Raw genomic sequence first — 19,210 nt, forward strand, 5'->3', positions numbered from 1 at the left:
ACCTTTTTAGAGCTCTAAAACCCACACTTAGGAAAGTTTTGGAAATATGTGCACAAAGGAGAGTGATTAACTCTATAAGATTAAACAATGGCTTTCTTTTGTAACTTGCATCACATTAAATATTTAAATTTAAGTGTGCCTCATTGGATATAATTTATAAGCAACTTAGACATTCAACATCATATTACGATTTGCATGTAAAGTTAAATTCCCTAATTGGAAAAAGAAAATATTTCACAAATGCTGAAATTGCAAGCTGATATAAGCAAAAGCCAACAAACAAAAAAGCAAAAATTAAAATATGCTTTAAGTAGATATCCAGAGAAACCTCATTACTGCAGATCTAACATATTTTAAACACGACTACACAGATGCTGACAAGGCTGAAATTGGTCAGGGCAATATCTAACAATAAGGCCATGTATCTTTGAATGCAGTTAACATAAATGAGGTCACTAAAGTAGAAGGAAAATAGGTACCTCCTCAAAAGTAAATTATTTCAAGCATTTAGAAAATTATCAACACATGTATTTTTGACTGTTTGTACAAGTAAAGGGCTAGTTAGAGTATTTCTTCTCTATGTTTAAAGAAAGTTCTTCGACCTGTTGGCAAACATGAAAGCAAATGGACTCCTGAAAAAAATTAGCACAATGTTTTATGGTGATCTGAGCTAAGTAAATTATTTTGTGATTTTGATTTAGTACCAACTATATAAACACTTAACACAATAATTGAGATTACCAAATGTTCCTCTACTGCTTCAGAGAAATTAATTTGGCCTTTTTGTGTTTGTTTGTTTGGTTGATTTTTGAAGATGTTTTATGGTTACACCAATAGTGCATTGTTCAAAGTTGCACCAGTTTTTTTCCCCCAGACTAAACTGCACCCAGGCAATAACTTTTGTAAATCCTAGGTAAACTTTACAACCCCATCTCAGTGTTTGTGCTGAGGAAATCTGCTCTCATTTTAATATTTTCTTTAATAAAACATTACTCATTTCTTTTTCTTGCTGTGGACTTATTTGCAAATGAATGGAAAAAAGTTCCCTTTCCTCCTAGGATGTATAAAAAAGTACAAGTTTCCCCTTCCATCTTCCATGTCTAATTATGTTTAGAGTTCCTTCATCCCTGGGGAAAATTCACAACTTTTTGTAATTCTGAATCATAGGAATAAAAAAAGTGCAAATACAAGTATGAAAATCCTCTAACATTGATTTATAGATATGACTGAAATAATACTGTTGGATTATCTGTAGGGTTGTGGAGGCTGACGCTTCTAGGGGAAGACGCTGGTAACAGCCTGGGAGAAAGCTGGCTTCCCAGAGGCTGGAAAGGGAGAGGAGTGGTGGGTTCTGTGATTGGCCTTCATGCTCCTGCTGATAGACCAAGCTCCCATTCACAGCAGCGTGTGGGCAGAGATGCCTGGGCCCTATGCATTAAGGATCTCGGCCTTAGGAACTGCAGTGAAAAAGGTGAGTGCCTCCACTTTCTATCAGACCATGGGGGCCAGGAGAAAAGAAAAAAAGAAAAACAAGCAAAAACTTACATGCCTAAGAGAGAGTTCTCAGAGCTGGATATGATTTTATTCAAAAAGATAAAGAAACGTGACATTTTGTTCATGATGTACATAATGATGGAAAACATACCTGTTACCGAAGTACTATAAAATAAGAAACTGAAATATAAAAGTTCTCTTCCTTAGAAAATATAGAAGAGTAGTTTAGCCAAGACTTTTGAGTTATTATAACAAGTTTCTATTGATTTATTAAAAATGGGATTAGTGCCTAGAAAGTATTACAGTACTGCAATAGTTTTTTTAAAATGCTGCTTTGACCCAGTTTTAAGGCTGTGGTTAGAAGCTGATTAGTTCCCCTTCTTGAGTAACCTATTTAATCCACACCCTAACCACCTCCCATGCCAGGATGTCACATGTTGGGCCACAATAACCCCACCTTCAGCACCCCAGAGCTCTGTATGAGAACCAGGGGCAACCTTTATGCTTCAGAGCCGACTCCAATCACTCCAGTTGTCATTCCCAACCCTCCTTAGGCTGCCTCACCCATTCATTCCCACAGAATCCACAATGAAGGCTCTTGCCCACAGTCCCCTCTCTTTCTCTGCCTCCTGACTAACCCCTGTGCTTCCCTGGATGGCTCCGGTAGCTGTTGTCTCCTCAGAGAACTCCAAGTAACAAAACTATAAAACGCTTCCTTTCCTTCTTCCTCCACGTGCATCTGGTTTCCACAAGTTCCTTGTGCACTTTCACATTCACCTCCAAGCCCATTTCCCTGTGCATTTGAGACCAGGAAACGGGGTCAGGGACCTGTTTGTTGGGTCCCAATGAAACTTCCAAATAATTACTTTTTCTTCTAAAAATTCCTATAAATAAAATAAATAAATAAAGTAAATAAAATAAAGTAAATACAAATTCCTTCTCTTCTGAAGTCCTGCTGCTTGAGTTGACCATCCTTCATTGCACCTTATTTAACCAAAACATTGACTCCAACTGTACTCTTGGTTCTCTTCCTCACTCCAAGTTCTGTCATTATTCTGGGGGACTTTAATACCCATGTGCCTATGTATTCCACTCTAGCATTCTGCTTCATATTTGTTCTTTGACTGGCATGTGTTTATTGGTCTTCACATTTATTATTCTTCAACCTCTCGGTCCCATACCCTCATGAATGTGCTCTACTTGTACAATCAGTTCTAAAAATCAAAAACACAAAATCAGTTTCCTGACGCTAAAGTCAACAGGACTGAATCCTTCTAAAGGTTCTAGAAGAGGATCTCTTTTCTTGCCATTGCTGGCTTCTAAAGATCTCCCAAGTGTTTGCCTGTGATCTGTTCTTATGCCGTCAAAGCCAACAGTGTTCCATTGTCACATTCTGTCACTGACTCTGCTTCTGTCATCACGTTGCCTTCTCTTTAACATACCTTTAAAATGATTGAATTTGGGGATTCCAGTTCTGGAGAAACTGGAGTAAATAGATCCCTTGCAATCTCTCCTGTTGAATACAACTATCCATCCTAGATAAACTTAATGGAATAGCCATCTGAGGACTTGCAAGCTAAATGATAACAGGTCAGTTGGTGAAGGAACCAGGAATTCAAAATTCCACTGAGCTGGTGAGAATCTAACATCACTCCACATGATCTCAGAAGCATCCTGAAACTGAGAAGTGTATGTACAATAGGTGTGGACAGAAAAAAATTCAAAATCAGTACTCACCTTTGGCCCGAGGAACCAAAAAACAGCTCTTAAAGGTGAGAAGAAAGTAGCTGGTGCAGAGCAGGGATCATCTATTTAACATTTTTTTGTTGTTGTTATTTTTATTTTTCTTTATAAGGAAATGTCAGACAGGTATCTAAAATTCAGAGGAAAGACAAATATTTTCTTTGATGAGAGGAACTGTGGTCCCAGAGCATAGATCAACCATCACCACCCCCTCCACCCCCGCCTTTTCTTTCTGTCTGCCAACTTCCCACTTGGACCTGGATGCAGATACAGGCTCTGGGAATACATGACAGAGCAGGGAAATTAAGGTCCTGGTGCCTGGCTAGAGAACAGGGAAGGAAATACCTTGGAAACGAGAAAGTATTGAAGAGAATGCAGTAAAAATGATGCAGAAAATGCAGAAAATGATCTCATATTCTTGCATTTGAGCACACAAGTTCATCTCTGAGTTGTTCATGAAGGAACAGCCCACCACAGCCTTTGAACTGAGGAACAGAGTAGTTCTCTACCCATGTCTCAGGTTGACTACTGGTTGTATACATCAGGGTCTGACAAGAATAACAAAGCAAGTACTTTTAAAAAACTGAACTGACAATGGAACCAAGCCCATAAAATTCAGATCAGAACTTATATCATGAGTGTAATGAGGCCAAATGTGTGCTACAACAAAACAAATCAAATCAAAAGCACAACAGTGTTCATTATAGGATTAAAACAAGACCCAGACTACTATAATTGTCAAAAAGTTTAGTAAACAATTATATTGTTTGGCATACAAAGAATAAAGAAAATCTCAACTCACAAGAGAAAAGACAACTAACAGATAACAATCCAGCAATGACAAGATATATGTTATTAAAAAAAGGCTTTAAAGCATCTATTACAAACCTGCTCCAGGAAGTAAAACAGACATTCTTAAATTAACAAAAAGACTGTCTCCACAAACAATAGATGAGATAAAGAAGAATCAAATGAAAATTCTAGAACAGAAAAATACAATAAAGAAAAGAAAATTCTCCAGATGGACTCAATAAACTTGAAGATAGATCAATAAAAATGATCCAATCTAAAACAGAGAGAAAAATTAATAAGAGTGAAGAAAGTCTTGGTGACCTGTTGGACAATACCAAAAGTTCTGGTGTTTGTATCATTGCAGTCCCAGCAAGAGAGGTGAAAGCACAAACAGGCATGACAACGTCCCAAATTTAAAACACATAAACATATTTAAAACGCTTATCAAAATAATCTAAGTTTCAAAAGAAGAAGTCTCAAGGAAAAAAGAAAATATTTTAAACTGACTGAAAATGAAAATACAGCATATCAGAATTTATGGGATAGTCCCAAAAAACAAGAGCCCAGGACCTGACGGATTCCTATCAAAGAAGAAATAACACCTATTCTCCTGAAGCTGTTTCAAAAAATTGAAGCAGAAGGAAAACTTCCAGACTCTTTTTATGAAACCAGAATTACCCTGATCCCCAAACCAGGCAAAGACCCTACTAAAAGGGAGAATTTCAGACCAGCATCACTGATGAATATGGATGCTAAGATTCTCAACAAGATCCTAGCAAACAGGATCTAACACCACATTAAAAAGATTATCCACCATGACCAGGTGGGATTCATCCCTGGGCTACAAGGATGGTTCAACATTCGCAAATCAATCAATGTGATACAACAAATTAATATGAGAAGAGAGAAGAACCACATGGTCCTCTCATGGATGCAGAAAAGCATTTGACAAAATCCAGCATCCGTTCCTGATTAAAACGCTTCAAAGTATAGGGATAGAGGGAACATTCCTGAACTTCATCAAATCTATCTATGAAAGACCCACAGCAAATATCATCCTCAATGGGAAAAATCTTGTAACCTTCCCATTGAGATCAGGAACAAGACAAGGATGTCCACTTTCACCACTCTTGTTCAACATAGTATTAGAAGTCCTAGCAACAGCAATCAGACAACAAAGAGAAATAAAAGGTATCCAAATTGGCAATGAAGAAGTCAAACTCTCTCTCTTCGCAGATGACATGATTCTTTATATGGAAAACCCAAAAGACTCCACCCCCAAACTACTAGAACTCATACAGCAATTCAGCAACATGGCAGGATACAAAGTCAATGTGGCGAAATCAGTGACTTTCGTATACACTAACAATGAAAATACAGAAAGGGAAATTAGAGAATCGATTCCATTTACTATAGCACCAAGAACCATAAGATATCTGGGAATAAACCTAAGCAAAGAGGTAAAGGATCTGTATTTGAGGAACTACAGAACACCCATGAAGGAAATTGAAGAAGAAACAAAAAATGGAAGACCATTCCATGCTCATGGATCGGAAGAATAAACACTGTTAAAATGTCTATACTGTCTAGAGCAATCAATACTTTTAATGCCATTCCGATCAAAATTCCACCAGTATTCTTCAAAGAGCTGGAGCAAATAATCCAGAAATTTGTATGGAATCAGAAGAGACCCCGAATCGCTAAGGAAATGTTGAAAAACAAAAATAAAACTGGGGCATCACGTTACCTGATTTCAATCTTTATTACAAAGCTGTCACCAAGACAGCATGGTACTGGCATAAAAACAGACACATTGACGAGTAGAACAGAGTAGAGAGCCCAGATATGGACCCTCAACTCTACGGTCAATTAATCTTCGACAAAACAGGAAAAAATATACAGTGGAAAAAGACAGTCTCTTCAATAAATGGTGCTGGGAAAACCGGACAGATATATGTAGAAGAATGAAACTTGATCATTCTCTTACACCGTACACAAAGATAAACTCAAAATGGATAAAAGACCTCAACGTGAGACAGGAATCCATCAGAATCCTAGAGGAGAACATAGGCAGTAATCTCTTCGATATCAGCCACAGCGACTTCTTTCAAGATATGTCTCCAAAGGCAAAGGAAACAAAAGCGAAAATAAACTTTTGGGACTTCATCAAAATCAAAAGCTTCTGCACAGCAAAGGAAACAGTAAAAAAAAAACAAAGAGGCAAGCCACGGAATGGGAGAAGATATTTGCAAATGACAGTACAGACAAAAGGTTGATATCCAGGATCTAAAATGAACTCCTCAAACTCAACACGCACAAAACAGGCAATCATATCAAAAAATGGGCAGAAGATATGAACAGACACTTCTCCAATGAAGACATACAAATGGCTATCAGACACATGAAAAAATGTTCATCATCACTAGCCATCAGGGAGATTCAAATTAAAACCACATTGAGATATCACCTTACACCAGTTAGAATGGCCAAAATTGACAAGACAGGAAACAACATGTGTTGGAAGGGATGTGGAGAAAGGGGAACCCTCTTACACTGTTGGTGGGAATGCAGGTTGGTGCAGCCTCTTTGGAGAACAGTGTGGAGATTTCTCAAGAAATTAAAAATAGAACTTCCCTATGACCCTGCAATTGCACTCCTGGGTATTTACCCCAAAGATACAGATGTAGTGAAAAGAAGGGCCATCTGTACCCCAATGTTTATAGCAGCAATGGCCACAGTCGCCAAACTATGGAAAGAACCAAGATGCCCTTCACCAGACGAATGGATAAGGAAGATGTGATCCATATATACTATGGATTATTATGCCTCCATCTGAAAGGATAAATACCCAACTTTTGTAGCAACATGGACGGGACTGGAAGAGATTATGCTGAGTGAAATAAGTCAAGCAGAGAGAGTCAATTATCATATGGTTTCACTTATTTGTGGAGCATAACAAATAGCATGGAGGACATGGGGAGTTAGAGAGGAGAAGGGAGTGGGGGAAATTGGAAGGGGAGATGAATCATGAAGACTATGGACTCTGAAAATCAATCTGAGGGGTTTGAAGTAGCAGGGCGGTGGGAGGCTGGTGTACCAGGTGATGGGTATTATAGAGGGCACGGATTGCATGGACCACTGGGTGTGGTGAAAAAATAACGAATACTGTTATGCTGAAAATAAATAAATTTAATTAAAAAAAATTTATGGGATAGAGCCAAGTACTGTTTAGATGAAAATATATAGCATCAAATGCTTTTATCAGAAAAGAAGAAATGCTTCAAATCAACAATTTAGGCTTCTAATTAAAGAATCCTATAAAAAAAGAGAGCATTATACATCTGGAGCCAGTGGGAAGAAGGAAATAATAAGGAAATCAATAAAATTTAGATAAAATAGACCAAAGGGCAGTTTTAAAAGATCAGTAAAGTTAATAAATCTTTAGCCACACTAAACATTTAAAAAAAAGATATAAATCATCAATATCAAACAGTGAAGAGGGATATCACTGGAGAGCATTTAGGCATTGAATGATAATAAGAAAATACTGCAAATAGTTCTATGCAAATAAATCTGACCACTTAGATGAGCTACACCAATTCTTTAAAAATAATAAATTACTAAAATTCACCCAGAAGAAATAGATAACATGAATAGTTCTATTCTATTCAAGAAATTGAGTTTATTATTAAAAGCCTTTGGAAAAAAAGAAATCTCTAGACCTAGATAGTTTCACTGCTGAATTCTACCAAACATTTAAAGAGAAAACAAAAACAAAAACAAAAACAAAAACAAAAAAAAAAACAAGCCCACACAATTTCTTTCAAGAAATAGAGATGGAAATACTCCCCAAATCATTTTATGAGATGAGAATTACCCTAACACCAAGACCAGAGATAAACAGTACAAAAACAAAAAAGCAAGCAAACAAACAAAAAACCTACAGATAAATTTACTTCATGAATATAGACATACACATCTTTAATAAAATACTAGTAAGTCAAAACCAGTAATATATAAAAAGGATGACACAACCATGGCCAAGTGGATTTATTCTGGGAATGCAAGGCTAGTTCAAACCTTGGAAACCAATCAATGTAATCTACTGCATTGCAGAGTAAAGAAGAAAAAGCCACATGATCAGATCAATTGATGCTCAAAAAGCATTTGACAAAATTCAATCCACATATATGATAAAAACACTCAGCAAATTAAGAATTGAAGGAAACTTCCTCCACATGACAGAGATAATCCATAGGAAATTTGTACTTGATAACATTTCAAATGATAAAAAATCTGAATTATTTCTTCCCAAAATTAGAATTAAGGCAAAGATGTCCTTTTTACCACTCTTGTACATAATTATGCTATTGTCTGTACAGAAAATTTCATGAGAGCTCTAAAAATCAAACTGGAAACCCAAATTAGAAAAAAAAAAATCCCATTTATAAAAACTTTGAAGGAATAAAATGTTTAGGTATCAATCTAAAGCCCCAGGTCCAGGATTTGTATGTTGAAAATTACAAACCTTGATTAACAACATTGCTGATGCCATAAGTAAGTGGAGATAAATATTACATTAATGGCTTGAAAGACTTGATATAGTTATGTTAACTCTCTCTAAATTTAATCCACAGATCTAATGCAGTTCTGCATAAAATCCCAGAAAAAAATTTTTTAAATGTACAAACTGATTCTAAATTGTATAGGGAAAGACAAAAGACCTGGGACAGGTAAAACATTTGGGGGGTAGAGGAAATCACAAAGATGGAACTCACACTGTTTGATTTTTACAATTACTGTACAATTACAGTAATGACGATAGAGTGATACTGCTGAAGTTATAGTCACATAAATCAGTGAAATAGAGTGCAAGAACTGACCCCCTCACTCTCAAAATATGGCCAATTGATTTTTGACAAATATGAAAGGCAATTAAATTGCCAAAGGACTGTCTTCTTAAACATAAAATTTGGTTAATTGGACCTCCATATGTAAATAAATAAACAGACAAACAAGTTCATTTAGAAATTATACATTGTACTTTATCAAAATTTAAAAAAAAATTCTCTACGAAAGACATTGTTAGAAGAATAAAAAGACAACATGTAGACAGGGAGAAAAAATTTGCAACCATATATATGACCAACATCCCATGTCCAGGATGTATTTAATTACTCCCATATACCTAAACTTTGTGTAGTAATATACTGGAGGGAAATACATAAAATTATTAACAACAACAACGAGAAAATGATCAAATCTCAATAGTAATGAAGCAAACAACCTTGTTAAAATGTTTAGGTATTAATCTAAAGCAAAAGATTTGAACAGACATTTGCAAAGGGGATATACAGAAGGCAAATAAAGATGCACAATATCAGGGCGCCTGGGTGGCTCAGTCAGTTAAGCATCTGCTTTTGGCTCAGGTTATGATCCCAGGGATCAAGCCCTGCATTGGGCTACCTACTCAGCCAGAAGCCTCTCCCTCTAGGAGGGAGTGCTTCTCCCTCTCTGACTCCCCCTGCTTATTTTCCCTCTCTCTTGTGTGTCTCTCTGTCAAATAAATAAATAAAATCTTTTTAAAAAAATGCACATCATTCATCATTAGGGAAACGCAAATTGAAACCACGGTAAGGTACTGTCACATATCTATCAGGACAGTTATAGATAAAAGCAAAAAAACCTGGCAATTATACCAATGCTGGCTTGGATGTGAAACAACTAGAACTCATATATTCCTGATGGGATGCAAATGTTACAACCATTCTGGAAAAACGCTTTGGCAATTTTTCAGAAAGTTAAACATATACTTATTACCTGCCACTGTGATTTCAGTTCTAGGTATGTACTAGGTCAAACTTACATTTATGTAAGAACCTGTCTATGAATGTGTATAAGCAAACCTATTTGTCACCGACCCAAATATTATTCAACAAATAAGTGGGTAAACAAACTATGGAGAATCTATACAGTAGAATACTAATAATCCTATACTGGTAGCAATAAAGAGAAATGAACTACCATTACATGTAGCAGCATCAGTGCATCTCAAAGGAAGGATGCCGAGCAGAAAAGCCAGCCTCTTAAAGCTGCATAATGTACAAGTCCATCCTTGTGACACTCAGGAAAAGGTACAACTAGAACAATGAAGAATGGATGAGTGGCTTTAGGGGGTTTTGAGGATGCTGAAATTGTTCTCTATCCTTATAGTGGTGGTGATCTTAGTCTGTCTCTTTGTGAAAACTCAGGGTTGTACAGCGTAAAAAAGCCGACATTATAGTTTTTGTATATATATATATATGCACTGGAATATTACTCAGCCACAAAAAAGAACGAGATCTTGCCATTTGTGACAACATAAATAGACCAGTAGGACATTATGCTACGCGAAATAAGCCAGACAAAGACAAATACCATGTGATTTCACTTATACCTGGAATCAAAAAACAAAACAAATAAACAAAGAAACAAACAAAAAATCAGACTCTTAAATACAGAGAACAAACTGGTGGTTGCCAGAAGGGAGGTGGGTGAGGGGATGGGTGAAATAGATAAAGGGGATTAAGAGATGCAAACTTCTAGAGCAGCTGGGTGGCTCAGTGGGTTAAAGCCTCCGCCTTCAGCTCCGGTCATGATTCCAGGGTTCTGGGATCGAGCTCCACATGGGGCTCTCTGCTTCTCTCTCTCCCATTCCCCTCACTTGTCTTCCCTCTTCCGCTGTCTCTTTCTTTGTCAAATAAATAAATCAAATCTTTAAAAAAACGAGAGAGAGAGATACAAACTTCCAGTTATGAAATAAATAAGTCACGGAGATGAAAGCACAGCATAGGGAATATAGTTGATAATATTGTAATGACATTGTACCATGACGGACGGTGACTATGTTTACTGTGGTGAGCACTGAGTAATGTATAGAATTACTGAGTCAGTATGTTGTGCAACTGAAATGAATATAAATGATACATTAATTATACTTCCCAAAACCCCAATTTTAGTGTGTATTAATTTAACAAGTAAAATTTTTTTAAAGTATCTGGGTCTACAGAGGAATAAAAAATATCATTTCATTTGCTCCCAACATTTCACTCACATACCAGTCACATCTGAGATATTTCAATATGATTTTGTCCATATCCCATATTGTGGGAGGACAGTGTGGACAGCTGTTGTCTTAGGATCAAGGCTCAAGGGCTAGATATACACTTGGACATCATGAACAGAACTGCCATGTTGCACATCTCCAAGGGTTCACATGAAAACCACAACCATGTTGTCCCTTGGAGTGCCCCTGACTATGAGTACCTTGCCGTAACAAAACAACTGCCCCTATCTTCACCCTCCTCACACAAATTGTTTGTAGTAATTGAAGTCTCATAAGTGGTGTGACTTCATTTATTTCAGACTCTGATGTTTATTTGAAATGCCAATTTTGGAAGAGGTCATACTCATTCCAATTTATTATATTCGTATGCATATCAAGTGATGTTTGTTTCTTTAGAAGTCCTTTTTTCCACTTTATTTTTTAATGTAAGAGAGAAGACACTATATGCATGGGGACAATCAAATGGGCTGTTTTGACTATAACAGTGTCTTATAGAAGTTAGAAGCTTAGAGTAGCTTAGAAGTCTAAGATATCTGTCATTTTCTTATCTGCAAAATGGTGATAACTACATACCTTATGGGGATGTGGAGGGTTAAGTTAGGAGGAAAAAGTGCTTTGTATGCTATGAGCTTCCAACGTAGAAACTGTGTTAGAGGGAAGTTAGAGGCACAGGAACACTGGAGGAATTCACAGTTTGTTATTATTTTATTTTGCCTAGGGCTGGAACAGTAAGTCTAAACTAATCCAATTGTAAAGAGAGCTCTATATTCCATGGCCTCAGGTAACGATTATCAGACCTGCCTCCTGATCTCTTCAGTGGGTTGGTGGCATTTGCAAAGCTAGCTAAGTGTTATTTGATCCATAATAATAATAATAATAAATCTTAAGAACAAACAAGAAAATGTCTCTTCCTGATTTTCAACGTTTCAAGTTGTGAAATCCTGTGCAGTCTAACCCTGAAACTGATTCCCATGGTGCAGTACACACTAGAGCAATTAACTGATTACTGCTGTTTGGAAAATGTAGTCTTTGGCACAATAATAGCCACTTCCTCCCTGCGAGGCACTATTGGTTTCGACTCTTTTGAGAGTCTTTAATGCACATGACAAGGCTCATATCCAAGCCAATTTGAATTAATGTCTTCTGTAAAATTCCATAAAACACTGGCAAGTGGTTTCCAAAAATCAGAATCCCTTATGTCTTCCTCTATGTCCTCACTTCTGCTCCCATTGACATTACCCAGAATTAAACAACCATATTGACCAGAAAACAGCTCCTTTTATACAATTATGGATGGTTTACCTACTGAAACATTATTGGGTAGAATTACAGAGTCCTAATTTTAAAGCTAGAAGTGATGAAGCAAATCATGGTTTTATTCATGGATTGAAAAAAATAACCATTTCTTAAATTTATTTTCTAGTAAAGAGCACATGTAGTTTCTTCTACCTTTTAGCCAACATACCTTGCTTAACTCACCTAATCTCCTTTTTCTCCCAAATACAAGCTTTTAGCAATCTTACCTAAAGCCCTAGTCCACACCGTGTTTCCTTATGCGATTACTTCTTAACCTTTGGGAAAAAATTAAAACTATTTTGCTCACCCAAATTTAGAGTAGCTTGTCCACCTCTGGTCTTCTGTTAACATCACTCAGCTACGCCACCATTTCGTGGATACACTTCACTCATCAGTGAGATCAGATCTTCAACGAAGGCAGCTTGGTGGAGTAAAATGGCACTTTTTTTTTTGGAAGAAAATTAATATTGTGATTGACTCCTTGCTTTGCCCCGTTCTAAGAATGTAAATGTAAATAAGCTATACAGCATCTTAGACCCTCTTTTGGGTACCCACTGATGAAAAGAAACAAGATTGTTACATGGTTGGGCACCTGGGTGGCTCAGCGGGTTAAGCCGCTGCCTTCGGCTCAGGTCATGATCTCAGGGTCCTGGAATCGAGTCCCACATAGGGCTCTCTGCTCAGCAGGGGGCCTGCTTTCCTTCCTCTCTCTCTCTGCCTGCCTCTCTGCCTACTTGTCCTACTTGTGATTTCTCTCTGTCAAATAAATAAATAATATCTTAAAAAAAAAGATTGTTACATGGTTGATAGCAGTAGATATGCATAATGGTGCTTGTTTCTTCTTCGTATCTTTACGTCATCTCAAGAAGGAATTTTATAGAGGTGGCTCAAATCTACATTCATCCTGGCAGACACAGCAGTGATCATTATGTGCTGAACACTTTTATACCAGGCCTCCCCAGTTTTCCTGTGTCTCTACCACTCCCCATTGCATGTACATGGTCACCATACACTTATTAGATCCCTTGCCTACACTTTGTAGGCATTTGCATTTGGTGGAATCCTTAGGTCAAGTGTTTCATCTCTAAATACAGAATTCAATACACAAATGAATAAAGAAGAACTACTTTCTCCAATGATACATGTTTCTATTGGTGTGTAAGGCCACATTCTTTCACCACCGAAGCAATAGGTATTCTAGGACAGTCACTGATTTCATTTGTCACTTTATTGTCAGAGTCAGAGGAGTGAATTAAAGCTAGGGCTGTCATTGCGATTTTTGGAGAACATTCCTTTTCCAAGCCCAGTTTATTGTTTGCTGTTTCACTGGATAGAAAAGCATTTCTTAAGATAAAATGTGGTCTTTGCCTTTCCTCATGACCTTCCCTTTTCCTGCTACATCAGACTACCTTTTCTATAAATGGATGCCTCCAAGAGTTACATCCAGGACCAGACCGTGTATACTATGCAAGGGATAAAATCACCTTCTCTTGTACATGACACCTATGTTCAGTTCAAGGACAGAATGGGTCGCAAACCAAAGAGTCTGCTGTGTGTTGACAGAGCTGCCAGGAATGGAAAGTTCCTGTTAAACTTTCAGGAATTCCTAATCATATGGACGCATGCTTAGCAAGGCCACTGCTAGTGTACAAGGTATCTTGTATGAATTCGAAAATGATTCCCCTTCTTGGTGGATGCAGAATGGCTTGGCAAGTTAAGGGCTGGCTAGGTCTGCGTTCACACACACCCACTTGGCCAGTGGCCAGTTTACGGTTAACAACCTGCAGCAATACACATGGAGGCTCTAGTGGCGAAATTATATATACTTTTTATTTTTCATATCTTCTTTACATCTTTCTGTATTTTTGCATTTCCTTTTTTCTCATTCAGGGAGTTGGCTGTCTCTGTGTTCGCGAAAGAAAACCAAAAGAACTGCTAAAATAAAGGAAGATGCATTCCCATACCAACACCCCCAATCTTAAGGCTTGAGAAAGGATCTCCCTGTTTGCAGGAGTCATAAGGAGAATGAGATACAGTGGAGCGAGGCAGGGGACAGGGACCTGAGCAAGGGTATCGGTGGGTTCCCCTGAGAAGGGCTCTGAACTTTCTGGGCAGATTCCTAGGAGGACGAAGAAATATCAAAGAAATAATAGCGGTGACTGGAGCAGAAAGGCTATTTATAATCTCTCAAGTACCCCATATCCTTGTTGGGACAGTAACAGCAGAGATTCTTGCTTCCCCAATGAGACCTAGAGACTACAGAGAGTGGCCATGCTGGCAAGAACAAGGAGAATCTCAGTGGTGACCTCTGTGGGTTAATGTCCAAAAACCAGACCCCCACTCGGCCAAAAAATCTTCGATACTAAGACCCACTGAAGTATGTTTCAACTCTAAGACATGAGGGTCCTGGGAGGTGGATCCCTAAAGATTGTGGATAAAGTTTCTACCAGAGCATCAGGACGATATCTAAAATATAATGAAATGTGAGCTATTTGAAAACAAAGTGATATTCAGGTACATCTTTGTCTTTGGGTGGCAACTGTCATCATCTAAACAATCTAGACTGGGAGTTGATGACCAGTGAGTGCCTGCGATACGTCCCAATCATACCCCAGCAGGGTCCCTCTCAGAGTGGAGGCACCTAGATCCCGACAGGATAAACTCCAGAAATTAGTAATGCTCTCCAGAGTTTTCCTCTCCTTCATAGCGATATGGTGTTGGTACTATAAATCAAAAGGGAGACTTAGCCAATACAGGCAGTGTGTCCACAGCCAGCTTGTGGAAGAGATGTGGTTGGGACAGAGGATATTGCAGATGCCACGGACATGCCACAACCTTTATCTTCTTTTTTATTGCGGTAATTACACTTAACACGAGATCTACCCTCAACAAATTTTTAAGGGTCTGAAACAATATTGTTAACTAGAGGCACAATGTTGTACAGCAGATCTCTAGAATTTATTCCAGTTGCATAATTGAGATTTTATTTTTTTTTTCTGCCCTCAGGCTGTGGTTACGGCCACCTCTTCTGTTTAGAGGAAAGGTCTGGCTCTAGCGCAGAAGAGAAACCCCATTTCAGTTGTCTTGGGTCCTGTCTTCCGCCAGCATGTCCTGGCACTGGAACATCTTCCTGACAGAAAGGTCTAAAATGTCTTCACACGAGTGGCCGCCACAATGGGCATATTACAGAATTTGGAATTCTGAGAGCAAACCACAGCAATGTATAATATATATTCTGTGTATATATATGTATAATCTCCAAACTTCTCTTGCAGGCAGAGAAAGGATTTTGTTGCCTCTCAAAGTGACAGTCATTGCAAGAAACTCTGACCTATTCATGAAAGGCCATGGGTGTGGTGGCCAGAGAGGATCTGTTAAGTGGTGTATTCTCTGCACAAAGCTGGAGGTGGCCTCTAGGGAACAGTCATAAATACTGGGCTCTACACGCCTGGAAAATACATGAAAACAAAGTGAAAATCTTCACCTTTTTTTTTTTTTTTTTTTTGACTTCTCCTTTCTATGCCTCTGCACTCCCTAGCAGGACAGGAGGGGAATACAAAGGATAGAGGTGAAAATCAGTAGAATTTCACTATCTCAGCCCGTGTGTTACCAAGCTAGTTTGAAGGATTGCATCCACTTACAGCATGAAAACATATTGTCTGGACCAAAGTAATTTAATTCCGTCCAAATTCGAGTGAGGGCCCTGTCTGATGAGGTTTCAGCCTCTGTCAAAAGAGGAAGTGACAGCTGGGGGAAGTGACCAGGTACTCAGCCGAATCACCACATTTCCATAAGAATGGATGTGGCTTAGTGATTTACAGAGCACCAGAACCTTGCCTTGAAGATTCTGGGGGAATAAATATGCAACAAAAACTGTGTAAACAGAGAGAGAGAGAAAAGAATAATCCTGGCTCCTCTCGCTCCCGCCTGGGTGTAGGGAGCTTCTGCTGGCGTGCGGGTGGTGTGAAAGGGCGGGTTTGCAGGCTGAGCTCTTGTTGCCCTACTCCCAGAGGCAGGCGAGACCAAGTGGTGGAGGACAACAGCACATTTTACTAAGTCTGTGAAACCTATCATTGTTCATAATGTCATACCATGGAAAATTGGAAAAGCAGAATAAATGCAGACTTTCGTAGAGAAATGTCTACTGTCCCCGAGAAGCAATTGCATGGCTTAGGGTATCCCATTCCAAAGAAATATTAAAAAATCACCGAGAAACATAGACTACCCTTAGAAAATATCAAGCAGTTCTCTGTATTTGCAGGCAAATGGAATATATTATTTTTGATTAATTTAGCCCCCTCTTCTCTCTCTTTCTCCCTCTCTCTGTCTTCCTCTGTCTACATCTAAGTTCTTTCTAAAATCACATCTTACGGTTTGATGAGAAAAGTGAAGTTTATATTCTTGAGAAGCCTTTATTTGTTGTCACGAAAGGGATGCATTTGAATAAGCCATTTTCAAGTTATAATGCCAAACTTAATATATACTTTTTCCCACCCGACCCAAAGTCCACTTGCGATTTCCGGTATGCTATGCAGCAAAAATGTGTTTCCCTTATGGTCTAAAAGTTGCAAATTCCATAAAGTTCTGTATGAGAGGAAATGAGTGGACGGATACGGTCCTTTTGAGATCAAATCCTTGTGTTGTGCTCCATTATAAACAGTTTTTGTTTGTTAAAGCAGTGATTCCTGGCAAATAGCACCAGAAGCCGGTCTCTACGAGGATATGGAGTCAAATATGGACACCATCAACTGAGAAGTATTTTATAAAAACATACATATTCTTGAAAGCCTGCTGAAGTATTTTTCATCTGTGCAAACTTCTGACTTGACTCCATGGGAGTCACATAGGAATTTGGAAGAAAAATTTGAAAAGTATGGACAGGAGATGATGGGAGGTGGGATTAACACAGGATGTGACACCTTCCTGAGGAGAGAAACAAGGAAAGAATTATCTACAGAGGAGGATAGCTGTCCTTCCCAGAAAGAGAAAGACATCTGTCTTTGTGTTTAGATCATAAATAATTTCCCTTCAGTTACTTATTTACTCCTTAGTCTTGACAATTTTGATGAAGACAGTCATTAGAATATCTGTTTTCTAGTTTTGGATTTCAGATGGTAAATAATTATATCTTTTCCCTATCATCCTTCTTTTTTTCAAAATTATATGTTTCCTATTAAAAGTAAACTTTCTTTTGTTCCCAAATATTGTGCCATTTATAATAAGCATAATTAATAAATTTTTAAAAAGTGATAGCTTTTGGTAGTGAATGACCAAGGACTCAAAATTCCTAAAAGATGTAGGTGAGAGAGCCCATATGGCTTCAGCATCCGGCTCATGGATGGTATAATCCCCAGCAGCACTAGTTACTCTGCTCACAGCAGGAATGGAGCCTCCCTGGAATTGTGCAGTGTGGTGACCCTGATCATTCTTAGTTAAGGGTCAGCAGACTATTGTAGGTATCATGACCATGGCTTTAGGAGTTGCTTAAGGAGTACAGGGTCAGTAAAGATGGAGAACTAGTCCACTACTTGCTGTCTCTTCCTTTATATTGATTTCTGCTTTAGGGGCAGTGTCTTGAATCCTCTAGAAGGAGTGAAGGAACCTCATCTATGATCTCTATTGAATCTTAGACTGGCCTGTCAGTCTCCTGATCCTCAGAGAGATGGTGCATGGGGAGAGGAGAGAGAATGGGTCCTTACCTCAGACCAGCATGGTGCTGCTTGGAGCGCAATGGGGGTAACCTGGCATGGCGGGCATGATTAGAGGCAACTGGGAAGATTATTATCACTTCTGGGTCACCTGGACCTCTTAGGTTTTCTCAGAGCTGAGAAAACCCTACTTGGAAGAAGAGACTTGATGAGTGGCTCAGAGTCAGTTTCTCAAGCCACATTTGGTTCTCCAGGAATAGTGCATGCCCAGAGTCTGTTTTTCTTAGAGAAAGGATACATGAACATACAGCATAGGGGTTTTACATATCTGCCAAGTTCTGGTTTAGAGAAAGAAGGTACTGTTTATAGATGTTTCAAATTATTTAAATCAAAGTCATTAATCTCTGGCCCAGACATAAGAGCCTTATTTGAATGTTGCAGTCTCTCATTGCTCAGATTTTTTGGTTTCTAGGCAACACTGAGGACATGGAAGGCACTGACTAGATGCCTCCAGCCCAGTTGGTTAAGCTCTTCGAGAACTAGTCACCATGACAGAGCATGCATGTCGCCCTTTCATTCAGTGTTTTAAATTTTATGACTTAGTGAAGAGAAGTACTTTTTAGATCTTTATCTCACAGCATTCAAGATGTCAAAATCAGGAAGGAGATGACCACACATAGCACAGAAATAAGTTCATGCATAACTTACTTAGCATCTTGTATGGAAAACAAACACATAAATACAGCTCACTAATAGAGATTTTTTTTTAATGGAAGAATTTAGGGTGGTAGAACAATAGAAGAGCAGGTAGTTTTAAATTTTCTCACAGTTTTGTAATCTTTTAAAATTTTCTTTAAGAAAAAGAAGTAATACTATAAGAGAAACAAGGAGTAATCAAGATCTCTTAGATATGAAGCAGCTTTAAAAAGGCAAGTCTTTATTGGGGAACTCTAGGCCAAACTTTCCAGACTGACTGGCCTGTCAGTCTCCTGATCCTTAGAGAGATGGTGCATGGGGAGAGGAGAGAGAATGGGTCCTTACCTCAGACCAGCATGGTGCTGCTTGGAGCGCAATGGGGGTAACCTGGCATGGCGGGCATGATTAGAGGCAACTGGGAAGATTATTATCACTT

This window comes from Mustela nigripes, chromosome 8, assembly GCF_022355385.1.
Source record: "Mustela nigripes isolate SB6536 chromosome 8, MUSNIG.SB6536, whole genome shotgun sequence".
Lineage (NCBI taxonomy): Eukaryota > Metazoa > Chordata > Mammalia > Carnivora > Mustelidae > Mustela > Mustela nigripes.